Source organism: Trichechus manatus, unplaced genomic scaffold (assembly GCF_000243295.1).
Source record: "Trichechus manatus latirostris isolate Lorelei unplaced genomic scaffold, TriManLat1.0 scaffold00085, whole genome shotgun sequence".
Lineage (NCBI taxonomy): Eukaryota > Metazoa > Chordata > Mammalia > Sirenia > Trichechidae > Trichechus > Trichechus manatus.
Genome location: NW_004444021.1, coordinates 6,199,195 through 6,226,781, shown reverse-complemented (window position 1 = coordinate 6,226,781; position 27,587 = coordinate 6,199,195). Strand labels below are relative to the sequence as shown.

The following is a 27,587-nucleotide window of genomic DNA, read 5'->3' as shown; positions in this document are numbered from 1 at the left end:
CTAAAGTCTCAAGTACGTACATGCTTTATTATTTTAAAAAAAAAAGAATGTAAAGGCTTAAAATATAAAGAGATTTTTTAAAAAAACTATTTAGTAAATGCAATTTGCATCTCATATACTTTTTTTTTTTTTTGCCAAACTTAATGCTCAGAGATTTTTTTCTTTTTGTTTTTCTTTTCTATGATGTACCCTTGACTTCACTAATACCTTAAGTAATGAAAGGAATGTAGGGAGAATCAGACTTCTTCACTCTAAACTTGGCAGGTAAAAATTGTGCTGGCAGCTTTACTATTTTTTGATCTTGAAGACAACTTATTTTCAGGTCAAATTAAGTATCAATAATAAAAGCTAATTTGATGGCAAATGTACGTAGAATTAGCACATTATACTCATTAAACTTTCATATGCTGGTATTTGTTTGGAATTTATATCTCAAGTGGTAAAGATTTGAGGGAACTTGAATGATCTTTCAATCTGTAAATTCTTATATGTGTAGAAATCTTTTATAGAAGTGTATTAGCAATTAAGGATAAAATTTTATCTAGGAACATTGATCTCATTGTGGAATGTAATAGATCAATATTGTATCTAAACAAGAATTGAAAGCTGAATTTGAGTATAATCCTGTTCTTATCATGAATTGATCCAATTTTGCATCATTTCTCCAAATTATTCTTGGTTTCAAGTGAACATTAATACCTATGGCAAAGTATAGGCTACAAATAAAAAAGCAAAGTCAATGTATCTATTCCATGTCAGAAGAACTAGTACTGGACTATACTTTTTGCCCTAAACAACTGTAAAACTGGACAAAACTATTTTCAGCCTTTAGGCAACAGGTACCAGGAATGTGATACCTAAGAGAAGGAAACCACCAAGACTTGGTACAAACAGGAGACTTGTGAGCTGAGCAGAGATACTGGAGGTCAAAGAGTACTGTGAAATATAAGGGTTCTGAAGAGCCAGAATGAAAAGACTTCACTCTTCAAAGACCTTGGACACTCAGTTGACACCCACAAAGGTCACCCTTCAAGAGTAGGTCCACTCTATCCCCACAGGATACTTAGTCCTACCCTAATAGACTTAAAAATAAACCTCAAAAGGATCAAGGCTGACCTGCTAGTAAATTAAATATTTCCCAGAACAAATTTTGACCCTTTCTAAAGGAAGGAAAACAAAAACAAGTTTCTTAATAATGAAGCATCCACAATATCCAATGAAAAATTACTGGACATGCAAGAAAACAGGAAAATGTGACAATAATAAAGAAAACATATAGTTAATAGAAAACAATCTTGAGATTATTTAGATGTTAAGTTAGCAGATAAGGAATAAAGAAGATAAAGAAGCTGTCATAAATATGTTCAAGAACTTAAAGGAAAATATTATCAAAATGTATATACAGTCTCAGAAGAGAAGTAAAAACTATAATAAAAAAGCAAAATGGAAATTCTAGAAATGAAAAGTATAATATCTGAAATTAAATATTTACTGGCTGGCTTTATCAACAGGTTAGAGACTGCGGAGAAAGTTTCAGTGAACCTATAGATAGAAGAAAAGGAATTATACAATCTGAAGAACCCTTGTGGGTTTCTTAGGTATCAATTTATAGTCAACTTTGTTAGCCCAAAAGCCTTATCTACAAAGCTCTTTGAGATAATCTCATCTGTTCCTGGTCTTTCTTTGTGACTACTGTGAGACAATACCTTTAAGATTATTAGAAGTGCTATTGTTTAAAGAGAGGGTCTTCAAAGTCACACTTTTTAGATTTTTTTTGGCAGTGATACACTCCTAGGATCAAAATATAATATAGTTATTTATTGCTGCGTAATAAAACAAAAACAAGCAAACAAACAAACCCATTGCCATTGAGTCGATTCTGACTCACAGGGACCCTATAGGACAGAGTAGAACTGCTCCATAGAGCTTCCAAAGAGCGACTGGTAGATTCCAACTGCATACCTTTTGGTTAGCAGCCGTAGCTTGCCATAGGTCTTAACCACTGCACCACCAGGACTCCTGCTGCATAATAAATAGTTTTAAAACTTGATGCCTTAAAAGAACAACAATCATTTTATTATTTCTCACAGTTTCTGTGGGTCAGGAATTCGGGGAGGGCTCAGCTGGGTGTTTCTGGCTTGTTCTGTCTAATGTAGGTATAGACGGATGATGGCTACAGCTGGAGCAATAAAGATCTTGAGCACTGGCTAGCTGGTTTCTCTGTCTCACATAGTCTCAAAAAAACCTGTCACTGTCAAGTTGATTCTGACTCATAGCGACCCTGTAGGACAGAGTAGAACTTCCCCATAGGGTTTCCAAGGAGCAGCTGGTGAATTCAAACTGCAGAACTTTTGATTAGCAACCCAGCTCTTAACCACTGAGCCACCAGGGCTCCCATGTAGTCTCAGGGTCTCTCTAAGTGATCTTTCCACATGGGTAAGGAAGTCGGGGCTTCCTTAAAACCAGCTCAGTGCCTCAAATGTAAGTGTTCTAGCAAGCAAGGTGGAAGCTATATTGCCTTTCTGACCTGGCTTCCAAAGTCATAGAACATTATTTCCAGCATACTTTATTGGCTGGAAAGTCATAAAGGCTCACTCAGTTTCAAGGGGAGAGGGCATACAGTTAACGTCTTGAGAGTAGTGTCAAAGTCACACATAGGGAGAGCTTGTGGCATAGGACATATTGTAGTAGACATCTTTGTAAAATAAAGTCTGCCACAGCTAGCTTCTATACAGTCTTTTTAGTTTTATAAAAGACATCTATGTAAATTAGTGGAGAAAAGAAATGATGTTGGAACAACTTGACATTCATAAAGAAAAAAAATGAACCTCAATCCCTATCCCCCACCATACACAAAAAAAAATTCAAGATGAATTGTAGACCTAAAAGTAAAAGCTAAAATTATAAAGCATCTGGAAGAAAACATGGGAGAATATCTTTGCAACCTGGAAGTAAGCAAAGATTTCTTAAGGACACTGAAAACAATAGCCATAAAATTTTTAAAAGTTATTAGACAAGCAAAATTAAAAAAAAGATCAGCTCATCAAAAGACACTATTAACAAAGGAAATAGGCAAGCCACAAAATTTTCACAAAATACATCTGACAGAAGACTTGAATGAAGAATATATTTATAAAGCTCTCACTACTCAATAATAAGATAAACAACCAAATTTATAAATGGGCAACATACATGAACAGACACTTCTCAAAGGAAGACATACAAATGGCCAACAAGCAAATGAGAAAAATGATAAGACATCATTAGTTATCAGTTATTAGTCATCAAATTGATCACAGTGAAATACGCTTATACATCCACTGAAATAGCTAAAATTAAAAAAAAACTCATAATATCAAATATTGGCAAGTGTATGGAGTAGCACGACCTTGCAAAGATTGTTGGTGGAAGTGTAAAATTGCATAAACACATTAGAAAATTACATTATTAATCTGAAGTTCTAGAAAAGACACAAGTAATCTGATTTAAAAAAAAATCAGAACAGTTGTTACCTTTGTAGGATTGTTGTTGTTAGGTGCCATGGAGTTGATTCCGACTCATAGTGACCCTATGTACAACAGAACGAAACACTGCCTGGTCCTGTGCCGTACTCATGATCTTTGATCATCATGCTTGTAGGACTGTTCCCCTATCCTTATAAGGGTGTAAGATACCCACGTGTATAGATTTGTCATAACTCATCAAATTACACATATAAAATATGCACAGTTGCCTGTATCTAAAATTTACCTTAAAAAAGAAAACCAACATTTTAAAAAATGATTTAAAAAAAAGAATATGGAAAATTTTAAAATAAAAGCACTAAAGAAAGAAAAAAAAAAAGGAAATTCTACCTGGTGTTTCTGTGAATATCACAGAATCATTGCACTGGTAAGTAAGTATGGACAGTGCAAAAACTCACATTTGCGAATAAACTCCAATGGTAGTTATTATGCTCTGAGGATTCATTATGAGTTAAGTGTTGGTCTAAGACTAAGGGTGAATTATCTCATTTCATCCTCAGCACCAGTCCATGAGGTTGGAATTGTCATCCCTTCTTCATATACGAGGATACTAAAGCACTGAGAGTTTGAGCAATTTGCCAAGGATGCGTGACTGAGTTCCTGCCTCAGCCCCTGGCAGCCTAGAACCTGGGCTCCTAACCCCGTCTTTCTAACTGTAGATAAAATTAGTTCTTCATTGAGGCTTTTACCTACAGAGTGAACTTTAAAGTTTAGGGAAGCATCATGCTCATGTTTAACTAAAAATGATTTTATGATTTCCAATTGTCAAAATTAAATGGCATTGAAGAAGAGCACATGCATTGTATAAGATCACTGGATGGCCAAAGGAGACCTACAGTCTTTTATCGGATTTTATGCCCTTCGCTAAACTTGCAAAAAAAAAGTAGGTTGTCACTGTGATAATTTCTTTATAATCAAAATTTCATAGAAAAGTGATTCTAAAACATTTACTCAAATGTGATAAGGTAATGATTAATTTAAGAAAAGCAGCTTATATGAATGTATGTTTTTTGGCCTGGAATAAACGCTATCAGGTTTATGAATCTTGTTTTATTTAACTCTGGATACATTCTCACTCCTCCTAGCACCTAGGGCTTATATAAAAGAGGAACTGGTATAAGTGTCGGATTAAATGCAATAAAGTCTACTCTTTGATGCTTCTTATATTCAGTATAATTTCCAAATATTATGTATCTTATCAGGTGTTTCAGCTTATCTACACTTCAAAGACTGGTAACCAGTGGTAGAGATTGAGTGCAGGGTAGGAATTATAGAAATCTCCTTCCTGTCTGCCTTCAATACATCTCCCCTATACACACACACACGCACACACACACACACACACACACACACACACATCCCTACTACCACCACATGGCTTTTATTAGCCATTCATTTCCAGCTTGTATACTAGTAACAGATTACTCACCTTTGCTATGAGAATTATTACACAATATTTACCAGCTGTGAACACTATTCAATCCAACCACAAAACAGTGGGGTCCTCTGGGAATTGCTAGTTGTTTAGAACCATGAATTCTACATCCCATGAATTACCAAGAATTTCAACAGTTTCAATATCTGCCTCTTTTATATCTAGCAGTTTAGAAGGAAAGTAGTTAAAATTCTTAGCTAACACTTTTTAAAGGTGGCCTGTCGATGTACTGCTGCAGTAGTTTTCGAATTATCTTCAACAAAATTTTACTTGTGTATGATTTTACTTACGTGTGAAATTTTTCAATAATTTCCACATTCTCTTGGGTCACCTTTCTTTGGAATGGGCACAAATATGGATTTCTTCCAGTCTGTTGTCCAGGAAGCTGTCTTTCAAATTTCTTAGTATAGATGTGTGAGCACTTCCAGCATTGCATTCGTTTGTTGAAACATCTCAATCGGTATTCCATCAAATCATGGAGCTTTGTTATTTGCCAATGCCTTCAGTGCAGCTTGGACTTCTGTCAAAAATGGTACATGGACAGGGAACTGCAGAAATTCAAGCTGGATTCAGGAGACGACATGGAATGAGGGATATCATTGCTAATGTCAGATGGATCATGGCTGAAAGCAGAGGATAACAGAAAGATGTTTACCTGTGTTTTATTGACTGTGGAAAGGCATTTGACTGTGTGGATCATAACAAGTTATGGTTAACATTGTGAAGAATGGGAATTCCAGAACACTTAATTGTACTCATGAGGAACCTGTACATAGACAAGAGGCAGTCATTTGAACAAAACAAGGGGACACTGCGTGGTTTAAAATCAGGAAAGGTGTGTGTCAGGGTTGTATCCTCTCACTATACTTATTCAGTCTGTATGCTGAGCAAATAATCCAAGAAGCTGGACTATATGAAGACGAACAGGACATCAGGATTGGAGGAAGACTCATTAACAACTTGTGATATGCAGATGACACAACTTTGCTTGCTGAAAGTGAAGAGGACTTGAAGCACTTATGATGTAGATCAAAGACTACAGCCTTCAGTATGGCTGACACCTCAACATAAAGAAAACGAAAATCTCCCAACTGGACCAGTAAGCCACATCATGATAGATGGAGAAAAGATTGAAGTTATCAAGGGTTTCATTTTACTTGAATCTGCAATTAACGTCCATGGAAGCGGGAGTCAAGAAATCAAACGATGCATTGCATTGGACAAATCTGCTGCAAAAGATCTCTTTAAATTGTTAAAAAGCAAAGATGTCACTTTAAGGACTAAGGTGCGCCTGACCCAAGCCCTGGTATTTTCAATTGCCTCATATGCATGTGAAAGCTGGATAATGAGAGAAGAACTGATGCCTTTGAAATATGGTGTTGGTGAAGAATATTGAATATATCATGAACCACCAAAAGAATGAACAAATCTGCCTTGGAAGAAGTACAGACAGAATGCTCCTTGCAAGAAAGAATGGTGAGACTTCGTTGCGTGTACTTTGGACATATTGTCAGAAGGGACCAGTCCCTGGAAAAGGACATCATACTTGGTAAAGTAGAGGGTCAGCAAAAAAGAGGAAGACCCTCAATAGATGGACTGATGAAGTGGCTGCAACAGTGGGCTCAAACAGTAATATTTGTGAGGATGACGCAGGACTGGGTAGTATTTCATTCTGTTGTACATAAGGCTGCTATGGGTCAGAACCGACTTGATGGCTCCTAACAACCTAACAGCAACAAGGCGGCCTATTTCTGAATTGTGGTCCCTGGGTGGTACAAATGGTTAAATATTTGGCTGCTAACCGAAAGGTTAGGGGATGGAGTCCACCCAGAGTCACCTCAGACAAAAGGCCCGGCACTCTACTTCTGAAAAATCAGCCACTGAAAACCCTGAGGAGTACAGTTCTACCCTAATATGCTTGGGGTCTGAGTCAAAATTGACTTGATGGCAACTGTTATTTATTTATTTATTCTGAATTAAAAATAATTTAAAAAATGACAGATATTATTGTTAATTTGAAGTTATGGTGAGAAAAATTTGCTTGTAGATCACATTCATACTTCTAATATATGAATCGTAATGATTGCTTGGCATTTTCTATTTTTCTTTTATGATTTTGACTAATGAATTGAGATAAGCTTCTACCACTTGACACTTAAATAGTAATAGCGGAGTATAAAAGTTCCTGTTTGGGCACTAAAACATTGGTAGAATGTGAGGTTAAAAAATCACCCAATCTGACAAATTAATTTTATTTTAAAGAATATTCTTAGGGGCACACAATCAGTTTTACTTTCCTTGCTTTCCATGAGCCGTGCTTTCTAAGGCAGTTAGGGTCAGTAGAGTTAGCTACTTGAAATAGCTGCAAGATAATGTTGAGGGATTTCTTAAAGGCCAACAGAAATATACTAACCAGTTTATCCAAAGAATGCTCTTTGATAAAGATTTAGCTTTGAACGTCTGAATCTACAGGAGCTTGTTTGGTTCTATTGTTGTGTAAAGAGATTTTCCTTCAGTTGCATGTTTTCAATTCTTGCATATTTATGGATACCAAAGCTGTTTCTTGAGTAACAAATAAAGAATCTTGGAGGCCAGGATGTTCTACATTTCTGAATTTTGTGTTAAAAGATTATTTAATATATTGTGCCCTACAAACTGGGCTTCTCACAGTCACTTCTGGAATTTATACTGCAGTTTATAACTTCTGAAAGCTGACCTACTTCAATCTCATAATAAACATTTTCTATTCATAATAATAATAAAAGATCTCATATGGACTAGGGATATTTATACCCAGAAAATCATTTATCTCTATAATGTTTTTGTTTGGAAAACTCCAAAGGATGAGGTAAGTAACATAGCTAAAGGGTAAATGAACACAAACTTTGGAAAAGGAAAAGAAAAAGTATACCAGTATGCAAAGATTTATCCCTTAAAATGAGCTATAGTTTCTTTCATATATATATGAAAACACAACCTCCCTGGCCTTATTTTCCTTTACTGTATAGTATTAACTTATGTTTGAAGGGCTAATGTTGGCAAAGCAGATATATATGTTTTCTTTCAATCTTATACATTTTTCTGTACCTGGCAAAACTCTTGCCATCTCAAAGAATCACAGTAAACCTACAAAGTACAGTTAGTCAATACTGAACCCTCACACAGAAGACAAGAAAAAGGAAAATAACTCACCCAGGAGTTCCCATATGTTCACCCTTTTTACAAATATGTACTGAGCAGCCGGTATGTGCCAGGCACTGTCTTAAGCCAGAGAAAACTCACTGTCCCCTTTGAACTTATTTTCCAGATAGGGAGGCAGAAAACCAGCAGATAAACAAATAACTGTCATTTCAAGTAGTGGTTAGTACTACTACAAAGGATATAAAACAAGAGAATGATTCGGTCCAGGTATCATACTTGTTACTATATCAAACTTCAGTTTTGTAAGACTTCTGCTATTCCCACCTCTTGTGCCATTGAGGGAAGCATTACATATTCAGGAACACAAATATCAAGATACGAAAACAGTACAAGCTTTTTCCATTGCTTCTTTGATGGCATGCTATTTGCAATAACTCCCAATAGTAGTTAGCATCTAAAGTGGGCATGTTTGTTGTCAAATCAATGGGAAAAGAAGATGGCCTGCTTTCACTCCCCCTATGTATCTAGTGAATAAACTGTATCAATTTTATAGTAATTCTTCCAATATGGTATGTTTTCTATAAAGCAGGTCATGGATGGTTTAATTTTGTTGGTTGTGCCATACTTGAAAGGACTCACATTGTTTCCCAAGCATATTTTCTTTAAACTGAGGCTATTGAAGTTGGGCTTGCTTATGTTTAGTATTGAAGAGTTCAAGGATAATTCTATCACTTATGTGATATTCAACTGTAAGCAGTTAATAACAATAGTTTCTGAATGCCTACTATATGCCATGCTTTGTTCGGGTGACTGCGGGATATATCAGCAAACAGAAGAGACAAAAATCCCTGCCTATAGAAGATGATAAGTACTATAGTGAAAATGTATCAGGAAAGGAAGCTGGAGAGTAGTGGGGTGGGGTAGTAAAATATGGTAGTCAGAGAAGAGCCATGTTTTCACAAATACTTAAAGGGATTACTGTAGCAAGTCATACAGATACTTGAGAGAGGAATATTTGTGGCAGAAAGAATATCACATGCAAAGGCCCTGAGGTAAGAAGTTGCCTCTCATGTTTATAGATCCTAAAGAAAGACAGTATGGCTAAAACAGAGTGAGCAAGAAAAGAAGACTCATTGTATCAGAGAGTTAACAGGAGGGAAGGGATTAGATCTTTTCCTTGTAGATTGACTTTTAGTCTGAGTATTTATGGGAATCCACTGGAGAATTTTGGGCACATGATTAACATAATCTGACTTTTATTGTAGTAGGATCACTCTGGTTTCTGTATTGAAAATACACTGAAAGAGAGTGAGCAGGGAAATAGGGTGTCAAATTATGAAATTATTGTAATAATCCAGGTGATAAATGATGATCCATCAGCCAGAGTGGTAGCAATGGAGGTAGGAGAAGAGGATACGAAGGTCGAGCCAATAGGATTTGCTGATGGATTGGTTATGAAGTGAGAAATAGAGAAGTCAAATATGACTCCATGTTTTTTCTGGGAAAGGATGAAGTTACTATTAATTGAAATGGAGAAGACTGTGAGAATAAGTAGGTTTTGAGGGAAGATCAAGACTTGAACTTTTTAGACATGTTTTGTTTGAGAAGCCTATTAAATATCCAGATGAGATTTCAACAAGGCATTTGAGTATTGAATGCAGAGTTCATGGGAGATGTCAGTTGGAGATAGAAATCTGGCAGTTAGAGTATAGAAATTTTTAAAGCCACAAGACTCTATGAGCTCATGAGAAGAAGGAAAAGAATTCATAGGATTGAGTTTTGGGATACTCTCAAATCAGGAAATCTGAGAAAGGTTGAATGATCAACAAAAGGAACTGATAAGAAAAGCTCAGACATGTAGGAGGAAAATCATGAATTGTTGTATACCGAAAGTCAAGTGAAGAAAGTACTTTAAAGAGAAAGGGATGATTATCAGTGTCAAACTCAGCTAATAAGTCATGAGAGATGAGGACTGAGTATTATCCATTGGATTTAGCAACTAAGGGGTCATTGTTGACCTTAGTAAGGGCAGTGTCTTTGAGAGGTGGTAGCCAAAGCTCATTTGGGGTGGGTTCATGAAACCATGAGCTGAGGGACTAGACACAGTGACTATAGATAATTCTTTCAAGGAGTTTTCCTGCAATAGGGACATGGGGAAGTAGCTGGAGAGGAAGTGAGATCAAGAGACTTGTCTTCTATGGGAGAAATAACAGTATATTTATATGCTAATTGGAATAATCTAGGAGAGGAATAATTGACAATACTGGAGATATGTGGGATAATCTATACCATATTGATGAGATTCTTTATTTCCTTAAAAACAGGCTATTTTTAGGACCTATACTAATTAATGGGGCTTAGTTTGCATAATAAGCTATCATCTTGTTCATTAATACTATTGTCTAGATGGGAAGAGACATTAAACAGATACAAAAACACGTTCAAGGAGATGTATGTTCAGTGGGATATAGCGATACAGATTTTAAGCACTGTGTGTATTTAGAAGATTGATAGTCAAGGATTTGGAAACAAAACCCCAGAAAGAGTAAATAATAACCCTGGGGTTACATAAGTAAATAATGAAAAAACTGTTGACCAGATCCATGTTTCAGCTTTTCAGTTCAATACTGTATGCACTACGGCTTGACTATACCCAAGCCTGTTATTTAATTAAAATATCTTTAATACTCTATGTGGAGTACTGTTCTAATTATTATTAGCCTGTGGAGGTTTGCAAAGTGGTATAAGCTGTGTAATAATATTAAGTAATATTTGATGCAATATTGCCATACAAGTAGCATACAAGAAGTGTTCCTGGAATTAAAACGATATAATAACCTCTGGGATCTACAGTGGTCTGTAATGTTCTTCCTGTCCTGGGTAGAGGAGAGCTAGGCCTTGAGACACAAATGGGCTTTGGTTGTACATAAATGTGGAAGGGGCTTTAGGAAGGGGCAGTGTTTCAGTAAAGGCAATTTTTTAATTGGATTAAACCTATTTTTTTGGTTGAAAAGTTCTTTTTGAACCAATATTACATGCAGTTGGTTTACTCTTCTGTAAATTATCGAGGTAATAAAAATATTTACATGCAGTTGCTTGTTTTAAAATATCACTTATCTAAATTTGGTTCTAATTTCTAGAGTTTTATTAAAGGAATTTCTACAGTAAGATTCTTTTAATGTATATAAATATAAAATTAAGGACAGTTTTAAATAGAATTATCATTGGATTTTTTTTTATTGTACTTCAGGTGAAGGCTTACAGAACAAATAGTTTCTTATGAAACAGTAGTACACATATTGTTTTATGACATTGGTTAACAACCCCACAACATGTCAACCCTCTCCCTTCTCGACCTTTTTTTTTTTTTTTTGGTGAAAATATACATAGCCAAAGATACACCATTTCAAAAATTTCTACATGCACAGTTCAGTGACATCGACTATGCTCTTCCAATTGTGCTGCTATTCTCACTTTAGATGAAGGCTTACAGAACAAAATAGTTTCTCATTTAACAGTACACATGTTGCCCTATGACAATGGTTAACAACCTCACAACACATTAACACTATCCTTACTCACCCTTGGGTTCCCTATCACCAGCTTTCCTGTTTCCTTTTGCTTTCTGGCCCTTGTCCCTGGACTACTGTGCCTCATTAGTCCCATTTGGTTTTATGGGGCTGTCTACTACCCTGCTGAACGGTGAACCTCTGAAATGACTTCACCACTAAGCTAAAAGGGTGTCTGGGGGCCATACTCTTGGGGTTTCTTCAGTCTCATTGGATTTTTTTAACAGAGTATTTGACAAATGCCTCTCTGTGTCTTAAAAACTAATAATATAAATTTTGGATTTTTGTAAGAGTCATTTAAAAATGCTGCTTTAATCCTATGAATTCGAAAGAGGCATAAATTAGAACTAAAGTGCTTTTCTCTTATAAAAATGATAGTCATAAAACAGTTTATTTGACTAAAGCCACATTGAGCCACACACAGTATAGAAAATAAGATAAATATTTCAGTAATCCCAGTGGAATGGTGAAATGGAAGAAGCAATAGAAATAAACTTGTCTTCTGGTATATCCAGTGGAAACATATGTACAGCTGTTGTAAAAAGAACTCTGTTTTTCTAAGTAATGCTAAATCTTAAAATGTAAAATATAGCTGTAATGGCTGATAGGGCTTAGAGTTAGAAGACCTAGAGAGGTTTTAGTTTTTTCTCTAATACATGCTGTCAGTACACCATTAGAGAACTTGCTTGCTCTTTCCGAGTCTAGGTTTTCTCATCTAGAAATTACTGATAATGATTCTGGTTCTCCTTGAGGATCAAATTACATAATACATGGAAAAGCTCTTCAGAGATTATAAAACACAAAGTCAATGTTGTGACAGACTTCAAAGAAGGGCCAAACATTATATATTTTTGAACTAATAATTGAAATAAGATATAAAGAAAATTGAAGTTCTTTAAAATATAATTATACTTAGGAATCTTGGATGGGATTTTTACTGCCTCAGATAACAGGAAATGTACTTGAAATGAAAGTCTATACTAAATCATAACTTGTCATCATTGCATCTTCCTTCCAGCTTAATGCATACTAAGTGAATGTGCTTCTCTTGAGTGGTGGTAGCCAAAGCTCGATTAGAGTCGGTGTGATAAAACCAAGGGGAATTAAGTTTATATGTCATCGGTTTAAACTAAGCAAGTTGTTTATCATTTCTAGCAATTTAGGAATAAGTTAATTAGGGTTGTACAGATGTGACCAATTGAGAATTGTAAAGGAAAAACACTGATAATTTGACTACCTTGAATAAATTAAAACATGCAATGAATAAATAGTTGGAGAGAAACTCTAGTGTGGGAGAGGAAGGAAAGAATCCAGCTCTTCAGTGTAACAAGCTGAGGACAATGGAGCCACAGCGTTCTTACGCCTTTCTACTCCAGGAATGGTCGAAGAACACTAGCATCTGCATCACCTGACAGCTCCTTGGAAACGCAGAATCTTGTGCCCCATCACAGATCTTTCAAATGAGAATCTGCAAGACTTCCGGGTGATTCGAATGAATATTAAAACCTAAGAAGATTGCTCCAGGTGTTTTGTTTTTATCCTCCTTGCTTCCCCTGCCCCCACCCCCAGGATCATGTGGAGATCACAAGAGGAATCCCTTGTGATTATAAAGCATTAGTTTGGTCTCCAAATGGTACATTAACTTCTCCAAATTATTAATAAGGCTGTAATAAATTCTGATTTAGATGAAAGGTAGATAAACCAAGGTCAATAAGAATCTCTAGTTTGAAAAGTCATTAGTTAATTATTCTTATGTGCAAGAAGTGGTGCCAGATGTTGCTGAATTATAGCAATGATTTAGATATTATTCTTATCTTATTCTTATCTGCAAGGAGCTTCTAGTCTTTTTAAGGTGCAAAGCAAGTACACTAAATAACTGCAAAAATATTAGTGCCATAGGATTAGTATAACTAAAACTATGTTTAAAAGAATTTTGCAGGAAATAATATGTAAACTTGAACTTTGAGCATTGGATGAAGCTTAGAGTTTAGCGAATGAAGTAAATGTAGTCATTGGAGGATTTGGATCATGAAATGGACCTAACTTAATTGTGATTTAGGTGTAGGAGGTGGAATAGGCAGCCTCAAGTGCTAGGAATCATAGAGGAGGGAAGATATAAAATAAGACCACTTATAGTAATTTAGACAAGTAGTAATATGGATCTTAGCTGGTCTGGCAATAGGAATGTATATTCGAAAGTAGACAGTAGAAAATTTGAATGATAGAATCCATAAGGCTTTAAATTTAGCTGGATGTTGGTGTGGAGGAAATGAAGTGGACTTGGAGGGACCAGTTATTTAAATGGAGGAAAGAAGAGTAAGGAAATAAGGAAGAAAAACTAAAAATGAACCTGAAATGTTGAGCCTGGGGAATACGTTATGTCATTAAGGGAATAAGCAGAGTCAGTAGGATGAGAAGGTTGGGTAGAAAGATTGTAATACTCAGCAAGGGATTGCAAAATCTGAACTGGGATTTGAGAGAGACAGTGGGGTTTTAAGTGTCTGTTTTGAAGTCATCGGCAGAGAGGTAACAATTCATGAGACTTCTTTTCCCGTGGGCGAGAAAATAAAAATAGAAAGAGGGGATGAGAACATTATCTCATTGACTATGCCCAATATTAGACTGCGTGAAATTCAGGTGACCAGTATTCCACAGCTGCATTTTTTTAGTCCCCCTTTTGAAAATTGTGCCAATTCTGATGCAAATTCTCTGCACACAAATACCAAGGATTATACACCTTAGGCTGGTGATTATAAGATCATACTTTGGTGAAAACCTAATTGAAATCTGTTTGTTTCCAATGAAAATCCAAACTGAATCAATAAACATTAAATTTCAGATCAGATGTCACACTGATAAATAATAATGAAAAAAAGACCCATAATAGGGCATATTAGTTTAAATTTTATAGTAGCAGGAATGAGGATATGATTTGAATAACTTCCCAGAAATTAGAAGGCACATTCAAAGGCTTGGGGATATGGATAGCATGAGACTTATCAATAGTGACTTTGGAAGCTGGGAAATAGTTGCAGAAATGCCTCAGATCTCCCTGGGTAAATGATTTTCAATCTAGAATTCTATAGCCAGCCTAACTGTCAATAAAGTATCAAGGCAAATAAGAGATATTTTCAAACATGGAAGGCTTCAAAAATTTAAGGAAGCTTCTGGAGATTGTGTTCCACCAAAATAAGGAAATAACTCAAAATGGAAGAAATCATGAGGTTCCAGGGAAAAGGGATCCATATGGGAGAGAGGTAAAAGGAAGTTTGAGAAAGTTGTTCCCTAAGCCAGAGAGTAGCAAGACCCCAGAAGAGGTGGGAGAGCTGTAGGAGAGATGTCTCTAGAAAAAAAAAAAATCTGAAAGTTTCATTTATAATTTTATTTAAGAGTCATTTTTCAGAAAGAGTTGGAAGATTTGACCATAATCTTAAGGAAAACTAAGTAAATGCCACTATTAGAAATTATAACAAAAAAAACTTTTTTTTTCAATAAAGTAAATATAAACAGAAAACACTTTTTCTAAAAAGGGAAGAATATTGACGTTGCCATATTAATGGAATTTCTGAATATAGCTTTACTAAAAATTGACATTACAATATTGAAAGTTTGGTTGAAGGAAAAGAATGGACATAAGAAAGCTAAAACTACCATAAACAGGAATTTAATGGCAATATATAAAAATATTATTTTTTCAAGTAGCGTATACATATTATTTAGAAGTGGGGGGAGAAATAAAAAATAAATGACTAAATATATTATTATCAGGGCTAGATCATGGGAGACGAGAATGAAAGAGGAGACAGATGGGTTTTTATATGCCTTTTAACATTATTTTTTGATCGGCATACACATATATTTGACTAATATAATTAAATTTTAAAAGTAATATTGTTATACAATAATATTTTCTTTTAAGTTATTGTACTAGTAACTGTTTACTCTGTAAGTTAATTTGTGGTGATCTTAACTTGAGGAGCCATTTGTTCTTGTCATATTTGTCTTGCTGTTTAGAGGGAATAGTATGTTGTATTAAGATGTATTAAAAATCTATATTCATGTACTTGATTGAAATCAAATCCGTGTTCATTTGACACATAGGTGTTTTGATTTTGAATATTTCTTGAAATTTGAAAGTGTGAATATCTTGAAGAGAGTTAAGAAAATACTTCTCAAACTAGAATAAATCTTCTTCAGAATTATCCACTCAGCTGTTTCTGAGACAGTTTACTCTATCATGGCATTGTTCTTCTGGAAATGCTCTAGATATTTATGATGCTAACCTTATTTTGTAGATCAATATGGAAAATTATCTTAGCAGATATTTTGAGAATTTAAAAGGACTCATTCTTACGCAAAGTAAGAATTTAAAAGGACTCCTAGTTTTAAATTATGAATCTCACATATGAGGGATTATATACAGCATCCACTATTGAAAGCTAGCCAAATAAGAATAAACCTTTGATTTAAAAGCATGGATGTAGATGAAGATGTGACAGTGTAAAATTGCCACACTCCTACTCCACATCCTGTTCTGGCAAGAACATATATCTGATGATTTAATAGGCTTTATCTTTTTCTAATTTAGCTTTCCCTATATGATATCATCTGATTTATTATTGACATAGATAATGTGCTAAGACCTCATGAACAGAATGATCTCCAACATGATAATTTGATTTTTTTTTCCTTTCTGGGTGGCCTTGCATTTGCAAGAAGAAAATGGTTAGAATTAGATTTTTCACTTAGAAAAGTACAATAATAATGTACTATACACCGGTAATTTCAAAGTAATGTTTTGTAGGAATTTTAGATTTGACAGTCTCTCTTTATATAATTTGTACTGTTTGAGCAGTTGGCTATGAAGATTAAATGTTATAAATAGAGAATAACTAGTATTTTTGTGTAGGAGGAGGTGAGTTATGTTTATAGCCAAAATCTTTTCATATGATCGCAAGCCTCAGAAAGCTGTTCAGAAGTCAGTTGGGACCAATTTAAGATGAGTTAATTTTCCTAGGAGTCTCTGAGTGGCACAAATGGTTAAGTGATCCGCTACTAGCCTAAAGGTTGATGGTTTGAACTCACCCAGAAGTGCCTAGGAAGACAGACCTGGTAATCTGCTTTGAAAGGTCAAAACATTGAAACCCTATGGAGCAATTCTACTCTGCACACTTAGGGTTATCATGAGTCAGAATCAACTTGATGGCAACTAACAACAACAATTTTCCTAAGGTTGAATACAAGGAAGAATCCATGCCTCTCCTTGGAGCATAGGCTGGAGAAGAAATACAAGTCTACAGAGAGCCAAAGGAACTCAGTTACTCACAACATTAGGGACTAATTTTCATTTTGAAATGAAGCGAGTTGATCCCTTTGCTCGATTTGTGACCCAAACTAAGAACAGATTTTTTATTGGGAATGGTTTGGTAGCTGTAATCATTAAAGTTATGTGTCAGCTTGACTAGGTCATGAGTCCCAGTATTGTGTGGTTGTCCTCTATTTTGTGAACTGATGTAATTATTCTCCATTTTGTGATATTATGTAGTTATGTTCCATTTTATGTGTTGTAAATCCTAACCTGTATATGTTAATGAGGCAGGTCCAGTGTGGGGTGTGTCTTGAGTCACGGCCTTACAAGAGAGTATGACTCAAATCACACCCTTAAGTCACACTCTTACTCAAGTCACACACTTATTTAAGTCACACTCTTACTCTGATGTAAGGGGAGTTTCCTATGGGGTTTAGCCTGCATCCAATATTTATATGGATGCTCTGGCAAGGCTCTCCCTTGCTCTGGATCCTGCATCTGGCTCATCATCATCTGACCTCTGGTTCTTGGTGCTTGAGCCTATTGTCTAACCTGCCCATTCTGGGATCCGCCAACTTCTGAAGCTCTGTGAGCCAGCTGCCTGCCATCTGACCTGCTGATATTGGGATTTGGCAGCTTCCACAACCTCATGAGCCAACAGCCTACCGTCCAACCCACCAATTGTGGGTTTGTCAGCTCCTGCAACCACGTGAGTCAGGAAAAGCCTCCAGCCTGACAACTGACCCATGGATTTGGGACTTACAAGCCTCCACAACTGTGAGAGCCATTTCGTTGAGATAAATCTCTCTATTTATATACCTTCACTGGTTTTACTTCTCTAGAGAAGCCAGCCTAAGACATTTGTTACTGTGGTTTTAGAGAAACAAAATTGTGTGGATGAGTTTTCTAAATTTGTTCTGAAGACTGGCTAGTCTTAGAGGCGCAGATGACTCTGCCTCCGGTAGTAAATAGGGCACTGCTAATCCATGGCGTGAGGTGGCAATATAAATAACCAAATATCACCACCATTAGATCAAATATTTGTGAGAAACAAGGCTCCAAGTGATTGATTGGGTACTTTTCTACAATTTTGTCAGTATGAGAAGTATAAAGAAGCTGGTTGATGATCCCACTTTCGCTAGACAAAGTGGTGAAAGAAAGAGATGAGCTCAGGACTTCAGAGTCAAAGCTCCAGTGCTGCATAAAAGACCTGAAAGTTGCTGCTTGTGCCCTGAAAGAAAGCCTTATTTTTTATAGTAACAGAGCTGATATTGCTGAAAACCAAACCCAGAGTCTTATCATAGGAGTGGCTGAATTACAACACCAATTGAATTCCCAACCTCAGATGGTATCTGAGGTTAAAGTGAGGGCATTGATTGGGAAGAAATGGGATCCTGAGGGTTGGGATGGGGACATTTGGGCAGGCAATCAGGAAGATGGCAATATTGGGCCCTTAAACACCATTGAAGCACCCCTGCCAGCAGCATCACCCCTCCCATCTGAAGAGATTACTCCATGTTTGTCTGCTAAGGAACCCTCCCCAGGAAAACCATTATCCCTTGCATCCCATTTGATGTGATTCACCTAGCTGTGCCTGAAGAGTCTTTGAGACAGCACCTGGGACATTACCTGGAGCATCGCCTAAGGCAGATGCTTGATGAGACATTGCTGAATATTCCCAGGATCCACCCCCACTGCCGATTTTTGCTTCTAGACCTATAAGTAGACTTAAGTCCCAGTGAGTCCCAAAAGGTGACCCAGGAGGACGTATGCTACACTCCAAAAAAACTGCTTGACTTTTCTAATATATACAAACAGAAACCTTGGGAGTATGTGTGGGAATGGCTATTAAGGGTGTGGGGTAATGGTGCAAGGAGCATAAAGTTGGATCAGTCTGAGTTTATTGATATGGGCCCACTAAACACAGATTCTTCATTCAGCATTTCAGCTCTAGAAGGTAGAAAAGAATCTACTAGTTTATTTGATTGGTTCACTGAAGCATAAATTAAGCAGCTGCCTACACTAAATCAAGTTGAAGTTCCAGACCAGCCTTGGTATACTACAGAAGAAGGTATCCAAAGGCTTAGGGAAATTGGCATGTTAGGGTGGATTTATCAGGTTGGACCCACAGACCTACCCATGGAATACCCACAGGACACGTGTTTTACCTTGATGGTGAGGAACAAATTTGTGAAGACAGCCCCAGCATCCTTGAAGACTGCTGTGATTGCTATTTTACGTAAGTCAGATTTGACAGTGGGAGCTGCCTTAACTGAATTAAGACACCTAACTACAATGGGGCTGATTGGAACCCATGGTGGTAGGGGCCAGGTGGTGGCACTTAATTGACAAAGACGAGATGGGCATGATTACTGTAATAGACAGCAGAGTTAAAGCAGTAATCAGAATAGTCTGACATGTTGGACTTATGGTGTTGACTACCTTGTCATAGTGTTCCTAGGAGTGAAATAGATAGGAAATCTACTAAATGTTTACTCGATCTGTACAAGCAGAAGAATTCTAGGTCAAGTGAACAGCAGTCTAACTCAAACCACCAGAACAGAGAGTCATACCTCCTCAATCAATTCCAGATTTTATCCAGTCCACAGATCTACAACCCCTTGAATGAAGAGGAGGCCAAGTCCCCTTGAGAAAGAACCCTACTTCACTGTCAAAAATTAATACTGTTAATCTTTCTCCCAGCCTTCCCCAAAGGGATCTATGACCTTTTATGGAAGTGCCTGTTCATTGGGAAAAAAGAAATAATCAGACTTTTGGGGGTTTACTGGAAACTGGCTCTGAACTGACACTAATTCCAGGAGACTCAAAATGTCACTGTGGCCTTCCAGTCAGAGTGGGGGCATATGGAAGTCAGGTTATTAATGGGGTCATAGCTCAGGTCCATCTCACAGTGGGTCCTGTGGGTCCCCAAACCCATCCTGTAGTGATGGGAAATCAGTTCCAGAATACATAATTGGAATAGACATACTCAGCAACTGGCAGGACCCCCACATTGGATCCCTGACAAGTGGAGTAAGGGCTGTTATGGTAGGAAAAGCCAAGTGGAAGCCATTAGAACTGCCCCTACCCAGGAAAATAGTAAACCAAAAGCAATACCACATTCCTGGAGGGACTGCAGAGATTACTGCCACCATCAAGGATGTGAACGATGCAGGGGTGGTTATTCCCATCACATACCCACTCAACTTGCCTATTTGGCCTATGCAAAAAACAGATGAATCTTGAAGAATGACAGTGTATTACTGTAAACTTAACCAGGTGGTGACTCCAATTGCAGTTGCTGTTCCAGTTTTGGTTTCTTTGCTTGAGCAAATTAATACATTTCCTGAAACCTGGTATGTAGCAATTGATCTGGCTAATGCCTTTTTCTCCATACCTGTTTTGAAGGACCACCAGACACAGTTTGACTTCAGCTTCCAAGGCCAGCAATACACCGTCAGTGTCCTCCCTCTGGGGTGTATCAACTCTCTAGCCCTAATTTAGTCCACAGCAACATTGATCACCTTTCCCTTCCACAAGACATCACACTAGTCCATTACATTGATGACATTATGCTGACTGGACCTCATAAGGAAGAAGAATCAGTGGCTCTAGACTTATTGGTAAGACATTTGTGTGCTAGAGGGTGGAAAATTAATCTGACAAAAAATTCAGGCACCTTCCACTTCAGTGAAATTTCTAGGAGTCCGGTGGTGCAGGGCATGTCAAGCTATTCCTTCTGAAGTGAAGAATAAGTAGTTACATCTTGTACTTCCTACAGCTAAAAGGAGGCAAAATGCCTACTGTGCCTCTTTGGATTTTGGAGGCAACCTATCCCTCACTTGGGTGTGCTACTCCAGCCTATTTATCAAGTAACTCAACAATCTGCTAGTGTTGAGTGGGACCCAGAACAAGAAAAGGCTCTATAACAAGTTCAGGCTGCCGTGCAAGCCACTCTGCCATTTGGACAATATGATCCAGCTGATCCAATGGTGCTTGAAATGTCAGTGGCAGATAGAGATGTTGTTTGGAGTCTCTAGCAGGACACTGTTGGGGAATCACAGCCCAGACACATTTTGGAGCAAAACCCTACTATCCACTGCAGATAACTAGTCTCCTTTTGAGAAACAGCTTTTGGCTTATTACTAGGCCTTAGTAGAGACTAAACACTTAACCATTGGCCACCTAGTCACCAAGTGGCCTGAGCTGCCCATCATGAACTGGGTGTTGTCTGACAGAGTCATAAATTCGGACATGCACAGCAGCACTCCATCATTAAATGGAATTAGTATATATGAGATCGGGTTCAAGCAGGACATGAAAGCACAAGTAAGTTTCAAGAGGAAGTGCCCTAAATGCCCATGGTCTCCACTCTTGTCCACATTACCTTCCCTCTCCCAGTCAGCACGTCTGGCCTCATGGGGAGTGTCTTATGATCAGTTGACTGAGGAAGAGAAAATTCGTGCATAGTTTAAAGATGGTTCTGCACGATGTGCAAGCACCACTCAAAAGTGAACAGTGGCAGCACTACAGCCCCTTTCTGAGACCTCCTTGCAGAACAGTGGTGAAGAGAAATTCTCCCAATGGGCAGAACTTTGAGCAGTACACCTCGTTATTCACTTTGCTTGGAAAGAGAAATGGCCAAGTGTAAAATTGTATACTGATTCATGGGCTGTGGCCAATGGTTTGGTTGGATGGTCAGGGACTTGGAAGGAACATGATTAGAAAATTGGTAGCAAGAAAATATGGGGAAGAGGCATGTGGACAGATCTCTCTGAATGGGCCAAAGAAGTGAAGATATTTTTGTCCCATGTGAATGCTCACCAAAGAGTGACCTCAGCAGAGGAGGATTGTAACAGTCAAGTGAATAGGATGACCTGTTTTGTGGAAACCAGGCATCCTCTTTCCACAGCCACTCCCGTCATTGCCCAGTGGGCTCATGAACAATGTGGCCATGGTGGCAGGGATGGAGGTCATGCATGGACTCAGCATCGTGGGTTTCCACTCCCCAAGGCCAATGTGGCTACAGCTACTGCTGAATGCCCAATCTGCTAGCAGCAGAGACCAACACTGAGTCTCTGATATGGGGTGATCAGCCAGCAACCTGGTGGTAGGTTGATTACATTGGACTGCTTCCATCATGGAAGGGAAGCATTTTGTTCTTACTGAGATAGACACTTATTCTGGATATGCACTTAACACTCCCAGCACGTAGTGCTTCTGCCCAAACTACCATCTGTGGACACACAGAATGCCTTAACTACCGTCATGGTATCTCTCACAGCATCGCCTTGGATCAAGGGACTCACTTCACAACCAATGAAGTGCGACAATGGCCCCAAACTTATGGAATTCTTAGTTCCAAAGGGAGGAATGCTGCCACCTGGAGACACATCACTGATTCCATTGAACTGGAAGTTAAGAATGCTACGTGGCCACCTTGGCCTCGTTATGCATCTGGATCAACAGGCAAAGAATGGAGTTACCATACTGGCTGGTGTAATTGATCCTGATTCCCAAGAGGAAATCAGACTGATACTACATGATGGAGGTAAAGAAGAGTATGTCTGGAATGCAGGAGATTCCTTAGTACTCTTAGTTGTCTCAATACTTAGTCGTCTCTTAGTACTATCATGCCCTGTGATTAAAGTCAATGGAAAACTACAGCAACCTAATTCTGACATGACTACTAATGACCCAGACCCTTCAGGAATGAAGGTTTGGGTTACCCCACCAGGCAAAGAATCATGACCAGCCAAGGTGCTTGCTGAGGAGGGCAAAGTGAATACAGAATGGGAGGTGGAAGAATGCTCCTACCTGCAGACACAACACTGATGCTATTGAACTGGAAGTTACGAATGCCTCCCAGTCACTTTGGGGTCTTCATACCCCTGGATCAACAGGCAAAGAAGGGAATTACCATATTGGCTGGTGTGATTGATCCTGATTACCATGGGGAAATCAGATTGATGTTACATAATGGGGGTAAAGAAGAGTATGTCTGGAATACAGGAGATCCCTTAGGGCATCTCTTAGTTCTGCGATGCCCTGTGATTAAAGTCAATGGAAAACTACAGCAACCCAATTCTGACGTGACTACAGATGGTCCAGACACTTCAGAACTGAAGGTTTGGTTCATCCCACCAGGCAGAGAACAACGACCAGCTGAGGTGCTTGCTGAGGGTAAAGGGAATACAGAATGGGTGGTGTAAGAAGGTATTTTTAAGTACTAGTAACAACCAGTTGTAGAAACAAGGACTGTAATTTTTATGAGTATTTCTTCCTCATTTTAGTATACATATATGTGTGTATCAATTTTTTTTCTTCCCTCTCTTATAAAATATAAGATGTAAATGGGCCATTAGAGAAATGCAAATTAAAACCACAATGAGATACCATCTCACTCCGGCATTACTGGCACGAATCAAAAACACTGGAAGTAACAAATGTTGGAGGGGCTGTGGGGAGATCGGAACACTTATGCACTGCTGGTGGGAATGCAAAATGATACAACCATTTTGGAAAATGATATGGCGCTTCCTCAGAAAGCTAGAAATACCATTTGATCCAGCAATTCCACTCCTAGGAATATATCCTAGAGAAATAAGAGTCGTCACTCGAATAGACATATGCACACCTATGTTCATGGCAGCATTGTTCACAATAGCAAAACGATGGAAACAACCTAGATGCCCATCAACAGATGAATGGATAAACAAGCTAGTGCATTTTTTGATTGTACACGTGCTAGTTGTATCATGGTAATTGAAAGTATGATTTTATAATTGTCTTTATTTAGAGATTATGTATGGTTTTAGGAGATATGTACAGGTGCCAAGCTGACAAGGGATGGATTGTGATGGTTAATACTATGTGTCAACTTGGCTGCGCCATGATTCGAAGTATTGTGTGGGTGTCCTCCATTTTGTGATCTGATGTAATTATCCTCTATTTTGTGATATTATGTAATTATTCTCCATTGTATGTGTTGTAAATCCTAATCTGTATATGTTAATGAGGCAGGGTTAGTGTAGAGTGTGTCTTGAGTCACAGCCTTACAAGAGGGTATGACTCAAGTCACACCTTTACTCAAGTCACATCCTTACTCTGAAGTAGGGGGAGTTTCTTTGCGGGTATTTCCTGCATCTAATATATGTCCGGTTACTCTGGCAAGGCTCTCCCTTGCTCTGGATCCTGTATCTGGCTTGTCATTATCTGACCTCTGGTTCTTGGTACTTGAGCTTGTCGTCTGACCTGCTGATACTGGAATTTGCCAGCTTCTGCACCTCTGTGAGCCAGATGCCTGCCATCTGGCCCACTGATTTTGACGTTTGCCAGCTTCCACAGCCCCATGAGCCAATAGCCTACTGTCTGACCTGCGGATTGTGGGTTTGTCAGCTCCTGTAACCACGTGAATTAGGAGAAGCCTCCAGCCTGACCCCTGACCCATGGATTCGGGACTTGCCAGCCTCCGCAACTGCATGAGAGATTTTCTTGAGATAAATCTCTATATATGTGTTTGCTTCCCTAGTTTTGCTTCTCTAGAGAACCCAGCCTAAGACAGTAGCCAAAGCACTTCTGGAAACTTTTGAAAGAAGCCTTGAAGGAATGCCACAGAGGAGATCCTTAGGATATTACCAGTCAGCATGAAAGCCCTGGAAATTCAGAGATCAGAGGAGAAAAGCTGAATTTATCAGGAAGACTGAAGTAGAATGGAGATGGAAGGGTTTAAAGACAAAACTTCTTGACTTAGACAACTTTGCAGAGAAGAGACTGGAGATATGATTGTATTCTAAAACCTCAGAAAGTCCTGCTGATACAACTCCTATTCCCTTGAGGGGGAGAAAAAGGGATGGGGAGGTGGTTTGGGGCAAGAATTTGTACTGAATATCCTCAAATGGCAGGGAGAGGTAACCGGATTTTGATCTAGAGCCTGTTTTGGTTGTAATGAGGAATTGTAGGACTCATTGGAAATTGACTTTCTCCAAAGCTGATTTATTTTTACCCTATGAATTTCTGCCTTTAATAACTTTGTTTTTCTTGTATTAAAAACCTTCCAGTTAAGCATTCTTCTTTAAAGAATGCGGAAAGCCATTTTTTAGCTATTTAGTCTTCTCGTGAGAGAAACTGACAACTCCACCCAGTTCAGGATCCCTGGCAATAAATGCAGGATTTCAAGGGTATGGGATCTTGTTCATTTAACAGTCAAACACTGAGGAAGTCTGTGTTACTTAATCCTAAATTTATTAGATTCAATATGACTAACCACTCCCTTCCTTTCTGGGGTGAAGAGGAAGAATGTAGATCATCAGGTCAAATGTTCCTTGGGGCTGAATTAACAATTGTATTAAGAGACACTAAAAGTGATGTACAAAGAATTCTTTTCAGAGCAAACGTTGATTTCAAATAGGAACCAGGATTATCCGGTCCTTAGCCTTCCCCTAACGTGGAGGGACATCTGGCTGTGGGTGAGGAGATTCATTGTTGCTAGGTTCCTCCACTGAGAGCAAACTGGTTATGCAAAGCCCACTTAACCATTCTGGACCTCACTGAATTAGTAACATATGAATCAGCCAGGATTGTTGATAAGATCCCTTTTAGCTTTGTTTTATGCTACATTTTTAGCTTTATTTTATACTACATTTTTTGTTCTCTATCCCAAGGGTTAGAGACTACCTGCTGCTAGAAACCAGAGCAGCTGTCAGGAGTAGATAGGCTGATGACAATTGTTATTTTATATAACAAAATGTTGTAACAAAATGAAACACAAGATTCTAATGTCATTTAACTATAGCATTGGAAGGATCTTAGGGACCAGTTGGTTTCTCGATCACACTTAGAGATGAGAAAAACTGAGACAGCAATATTTGACTTACCAAAGAATGTACATATAAGATATTCTTTCCATTTTACTACTGTTCTGTTGTAGTTAGGTGCCATCAAGTCGATTCTGACTCATAGTACAACAGAACGAAACACTACCCAGTCCTGAGCCATCCTCACAATTGTTGCTATGTTTGAGCCTATTGTTGCAGCCACCGTGTCAATCCATCTCATTGAAGGTCTTCCTTTCTTTCGCTGACTCTCTACTTCACCTAGCATGATGTCCTTCTCCAGGGATTAGTCCCTCCTGATAACATGTCCAAACTAATGTGAGACCAAGCTGCCATCTTCACTTCTAAGGAGCATTCTGGCTGTACAACTTACAAGACAGATTTGTTCGCTCTTCTGGTAGTCCATGGTATATTCAGTATTCTCTGCGAATACATCCTTTGCCAAAGGCATCAATTTTTCTTCAGTCTTCCTTATTCATTGTTCAGCTTTCACATAAATATGAGGTGATTTATAATACTATGGCTTGAGTCAGGCACACCTTAGTCCTCAAGGTGACATCTTTGCTTTTCAACACTTTAACGAGGTCTTTTGCAGCAAATTTGCCCAATGTAACATGTCATTTGATTTCTTGACTGCTGCTTCCATAGGCATTGATTGTTTATCCAAGTAAAATGAAATCCTTGACAACTTCAATCTTTTCTCTGTTTATCATGATGTTGTTTATTGGTCCAGCTGTGAAGATTTCTGTTTTTGTTATGTTGAGGTGTAATCCATACTGAAGGCTTTGATCATCAGTAGGTGCTTCAAGCCCTCTTCACTTTTAGCAAGCAAGGTTGTGTCATCTGCATATCGCAGGTTGTTAATGAGTCTTCCTTCAATCCTGATGTCACATTCTTCTTCATATAGTCCAGCTTCTCAGATTATTTGCTCAGCATACAGATTGAATAAGTATGGTGAAACCATACAACACTGACACACAGCTTTCCTGATTTTAAACCATGCAGTATACTCTTGTTCTGTTCAAATGATGGCCTCTTGGCCTATGTACAGGTTCCTCTCGAGCACAGTTAAGTGTTCTGGAATTCCCATTCATCACAATGTTATCCATAATTTTACTACTAGAGATAGTTAAATGTCTATTATTTTAAGTACTATTGTCCTTTGTCACAGATGTGTCGCTAAAGTATATTTTCATTTTTTTGTTGTGGATGAACATTTCCTTTCTACTAGGCTATAAAATCCACAGGACAGGAATGCATCTAAATTGCTATCAGTGTATTTCCAGCACTGCTGAGTGTCTGGTGCTGTTAGGTAAGTCAGTCATTTGCCTTCAAAAGTGAGGTTTTCTGAGGTTAGTGATTCACTTTATTATGCTAGAAATGAGAAATTATTCTAAATATAATTATTAATTATATGTAAAAAATATATAACTTTTACTTGTGACTTTTGGTAAGATATTCTGAGATACTAATGAAGACTGTAAACATACAAAAAAATGCACACATACATATAAACATGAAATTTTCATGTTGTTTATTGTGATTTTGATCTTTGAAACCATCGCATTCCTATAGTGGTTCATTGATCATGGATTAAGAACACCTTCTCGGTGTCATCCTTCCATCAAAATCCATCATGGGTGAGACAGTGCACAATACTGGGGAAACCAGCACAACTTGTACAAGGAAAGGTCATGGAAGCTCCATAGACACTTCCAAACTCCCTGAGGGACTAAATTGCTGGGTGGAGGGCTGTGGGGACCATGGTCTTGGGGA

The 27,587-nt window shown here is 38.0% G+C and overlaps 1 protein-coding gene across 1 annotated transcript in view; it reads left to right on the top strand.

Annotated features, from left to right (window-relative positions):
* The window catches only part of SEMA3D (semaphorin 3D), a 162,066-nt gene that overhangs the window by 619 nt on the left and 133,860 nt on the right, over positions 1–27,587 (top strand). The gene's annotated exons all lie outside the window — the stretch shown is intronic.